The sequence below is a fragment of the Desmodus rotundus genome, chromosome 4, assembly GCF_022682495.2.
Source record: "Desmodus rotundus isolate HL8 chromosome 4, HLdesRot8A.1, whole genome shotgun sequence".
In the NCBI taxonomy this organism is placed as follows: Eukaryota; Metazoa; Chordata; class Mammalia; order Chiroptera; family Phyllostomidae; genus Desmodus; species Desmodus rotundus.
In genome coordinates, this window is record NC_071390.1 from 32162331 (window position 1) to 32167443 (window position 5113).

The window sequence follows — 5113 nt, forward strand, 5'->3', positions numbered from 1 at the left end:
TTGGGCCATATTTCTTTGTCTCCTCAATTTGGCAGCCTCCCTCTGTTTGTTTCTGTGTATTAGGTAGAGCTGCTTTGACTCCTTGTGAAAGGTACTGGTAAACTGTGTGGGGCGGAACCTTAGGTAGTCGCCATGATGGGGCAACCCTTTTCACCACTTTGTAGCTCTGTGTGGGGAGAGGGTTTGGAAAGGGGACTGTGCTGCTACCTGGCTTCTGGGGGTTGTCTGGCACTCGCCCCATTTCCAGTTACGTCACCCACTCCCAGTATGTGACTGGCGCCCTTCCAGCTGTTGACCTGGTGTTGAATCCCAGAGTGGGTGGGTTTGCATATGTTTTAAGTCTGTGCAGGCCCTTTAACTGAGGTTTTCTGAAAATCTAGCAGTTTCTTCCACCACCCCAAACCCCCTGGTTTTTACAACCCCCTGGTTTTTATTTCCCCAGCACTGGAACCCTGGGCTGTGTAGTCTGGCCAGAGGCTGTGATTGCTCACCCCCAAGGTATCCCTCTCAATTTCTGTCCACCACGTGTGAATGTGGGACCTCCCATGCTCATTCTGCCACTGCCTCTCCACACCATGCCACGTCTCCCTGCTTTTCTGCCCCATCTCCATGTTTCTGCCCCTCCTACCAGTCTGGATGAATGTGGCTTCTTTAAATCCTTGGTTGTCAGACTTCCTTATAGTCAATTTTCGGATAGTTCTGGGTGTTCTTTGTTTTGAGATTTAGTTGTTATTCCTTTTTGTGGTTGCGCAAGGAAGCGAAGCAAGTCTGCCTACACATCCAACTTCACCAGAAGCATATTATTCTTATATTAAGACGTGATAATTAAGCTCTGCCTGGAGTTACACATTGACTGTCTGAAGAACCAAGAGTAATTTGCAAGTCTTGACGATGGTGCTGTGTCTGTCAGTCAGTACAGCATTCTGCTGGTGGCATGGATTTACCAGACTCTCTTTAGCACCCATTGTAAACGTCTGATTTCACAATCCTTTTAAATGTAAGCAGCCGCTTGTGAAGGGTGGTTGCTAATTAGAGAAGGACAACACAGCAAGGACATTTCATTCCCAAAGGTTAACCCTTTTTAAACAAAAACACAGCAACAGAAAAGAAAAAAGGGGAAAGTATAAATTACAGTTAAATATCTACTGTGGGCTAGGGCTACTTGGTGGAAGTCCTGTTCTCACTATTATGCAAGATGAAGGAAAAATATATATCCTTAATATATCATTTAATATGTAAGTTGGAAACTCAAGACTTAGCTGCATGAAACATACAGAGAACTGTAAAATATACAACATAACATAAATGTACCAAAATGTGTATATAGGAGGCTTCTGTGTCCTTGAAGGCAAATAAGTTTTTATGAAAAATGTGGAATTGGAGATGGGCCTGGAAATATTAGTAGGACTGGTTCGAGCAGGCAGGAGGAATTTATGGAAATAGGATTCAGCTAGACAAAGAGGTTCATGAATGTGGGTGGGGTCATTCTTGCTGTAGTCAGGAAGAGGAACTTGGGAGGTGTCCAGTGGTCATCTCGGGTTATGTGAATTGAAGACAGTAAGGGGAGAGAATAAACACAAATGCCAAGGAGGCAGAATTTCTGGGTTATTTACGATACTCCAGTTTCTGGTTCCAATCTCTGCTTGAACCTCAGTGCTTTCCTGATCTACCCCCGTGTCTTCAAGTGAATTCCAATGTTATGTTGACCAACAGGGTAAACCAAGCCGTTACTGAAGCCAGGAATCCTAGCTGTGAGCACAGGAATGAATGAAGAGGGTTGAGTATCATCGAATCTAAGCCCTGGGGCAAGTACTTGAAAACAACCCTGTTACAAGCATGTGGCTTTTCTGGTCAACACTGGTTTGGAATCCAGGTTTGTGGGGTGGCCAGATAAAAGGGCTAAGAGGGCTCATGAGGCCTTATTTCTGCTACTCAGGCTATGTGGCTCCATATTCTTCCATTGAAACAAATTGCCAGATACAGAAACCTCATTGCTTCTTGCACGCTGACTTTGACTACTGACTATTGCTGAACAAAGTGTGATTTGGCTACCTGGTGCCATACACAAGCATAACACAATAATTGATGGGGAAGGAAAAAGGTCTTTGTTAAAAGGTTGCCCAGTTTGGGGGCGTGTAAATCCCCCAGCTCCGAGTCATTTTCTTCTGCAAAATACAGGAAGAAGCCAGCCACACCCAGGGACCAGAATCAGTGTCCAGATACCCGGCTCCATTCTTATCTGTCCACCTGGGGCCCAGTGCTGTTACTTGAACAGGTCTTAGTCTCTCCAGCTTCAGGCTCTCTCACTGTCTGAAGTACACACTTGTGAGGACAGTGTCTCCATTGCTTGACTACAGCTTCCTCCCTTCCCAGGGCTGAGGCAGCTGCCAGATCACTGAAGAAGGTCATGTGCGGGGCTCCATCGGCGGGGCTGGTGAAGGTTCCCAGCCAGTGCATCTGTGTGCTGCTCGCAGAGTGAGAGAATGGGCGTGGTCCCGGATCCATGCTGTGCGTGGGCTGCGGTGTCCTGCGGTCCTGCTGCTGGCAAGGTGCGTGTCCAGCACGTGGGACTCAGCCTCTGCACGCTGGCTCCTGATCATGCGAGCAAAGGGAACGCAAAAAAGAGGGACGAGTTTCCCTGTGCCTTCCATTTTAAAGTCGTTGCACCAAAATCCTATGCATCGTGGGAGTGTCCAGACTTGTCAGCCAATTCAGTCTAACGTCCACCACATGCATCAGCCCGTGCAGCATCTCTGCCACTCTTCCTGCTGCCATGAGCCTCAGGGCTTAAGAGGGTTTCTAGCTTCGTGCAGGGGCGCAGCATCTCTGCTTCAGGTGGGGCCTCACCATGTTCGCCTTCACCGTACACATGTGTTGTGCCCTGTTCAGCCTGCACAGATGCTCTGTAAGTTGTGTCATGGGCTGTGTTAGTTGTTTACACTTTCCCCAGGGTATGGATGCCTGTCACATGGTTTCTGTAGCAATTTTAATCCCCTGCCTTCCGCACTTCCCAATCCCTCTTGGCTGTCCTACCCCTCTGCCCAGCGATCAGGCCAGACCTCTCTGTTATACTTGGTGAGTGATGGCTGCTGCTTGAAGGTCAACTGGATGTAATTTTTAAAAATCAGGTTATCTTCTACAGGTAAAGGAGTCATTCATCTGCAGTTAAACCATCTACTTGAGAATAGCTGTTTTGGCAAGAGAACTGTTTGCCCCAGTATTTGTTCTTAGTATTATTTTTAACGTATTTTAAAGACAGATTGTGACTTGGAGGTGATTCATTTTTATTTCATAGTTGTCTTGACAACAATGTAATTTATAATATTCTATGTACTTGAGAATTATGAAATTTTATAATCAAGCAATGTAGTGCTTATTAAAATTTTGATCCAAATGCACAGGTAAAATTCTGTAGGGTTTAGTGAATGGGAGAGGGAAAATTATGTTTATTAAAACATTTTGGAGGTCACAGACAATAGTGACTTAAGGACAATTACTAAATTCAATTTCAGGGAGGGTCAACTCAAGTGTCCCTTAAAACGACTTCACCCAGAATTTACTTTTACTACCTTTGCAATTTATTTTTAGATTTTTTTCCCTGTGTTTCTGTTGTTAAAAAACAAAATTCAACTGAAAACATTTAAAGACCAAATTGGCTTTATCCAACAATTCACTATTCTGGCAGCATCTCATCTAGCAAACAGAAAGGAGCTGTGAGGGGGAGAAGTACAAAATGCAAGGCTTTTGTAGGAAAAAAGGGGTGAGAAAAGAAAGCTTCTAACAAAAGTGTATTGTTTCCTTTGGGGCAGGGAAAAGGGTCTAGCATGCAGATTACCTCACTAGTACTAATCAGGTAATTGCAAATGGACTGGTTAAAGGTTACGTTATTAGCTGCCACTTCAATTCCCGGTCAGGGCACATGTCTGGGTTGTGGGTTCAGTCCCCAGATGTGAGGCAACTGATCAGTGTTTCTCTCCTTCTCTTTCTCCTTCCCTTTCTCTGTCTCTAAAAATAAATAAACAAAATCTTTAAAAAAGGTTACATTACTGGGATAGGCGAAATTGCAACTAGGTTAGATATCAAGTCTTGGTTTGCTGGTGTGGGCCTTAGCACAAGTGACTCCATTTGAGGCCTGTTGTCTATTTTCTTTAACAATTTCTCCCCTTTGTTCACACTCTTCAACTGAGACGTGCTATCAAATTTTAAGGCATTAGTGCCACACTCAGCTACAGCTCTGTTGTTCTTAAAGCTTTTATTTTATGTTTCAACTTTTTTTAAAATTACTTTATTGTTGTTCAGTTACAGTTGTCTGCATTTTCTCCCCACCACTCCCCTCCACCCCAGCCAAACCCACCTCCCTCCCTTGCTTCCACCCTCCCCCTTGTTTTTTTTCCATGTGTCCTTTATAGTAGTTCCTGAAAACCCTTCTCCCCACTGTCCTCTCCCTCCTCTCCTCTGGTTATTGTTAGATTGTTCTTAATGTCAATGTCTCGGGTTATATTTTGTTTGCTTTTTTCTTTTGTTGATGATGTTCCAGTTCAAGGTGAGATCATATGGTATTTGTCCCTTACCACCTGGCTTATCTCACTTAGCATAATGCTTTCCAGTTCCATCCATGCTGTTGCAAAGGGTAGGAGCTCCTTCTTTCTCTCTGCTGCATAGAATTCCATTTGTGTAAATGTACCATAGTTTTTTGATCCACTCATTTACTGATGGGCACTTAGGTTGCCTCCAGCACTTGGCTATTGTAAATTGTGCTGCTATGAACATTGGGGTGCATAGGTTGTTTTGGATTGGTGTTTCAGGGCTCTTAGGGTATAATCCCAGCAGTGGAATTGCTGGGCCAAAAGGCAGGTACACCAACAATGAAATATCAGAAACAGAAATCAGGAAAAAAATCCCATTTGATATAGCAACAAGAAAAATAAAGTACCTAGGAATAAACCTAACCAAGGAGGTAGAAGACCAGTACTCAGAAAACTATACACTGAAGAAAGAAATTAAGGAAGACACAAACAAATGGAAGCACGTACCATGCTCATGGATTGGACAAATTAACATCATCAAAATGCCCATACTACCCAAAGTGATTTATAGATTCAACGCAATCCCT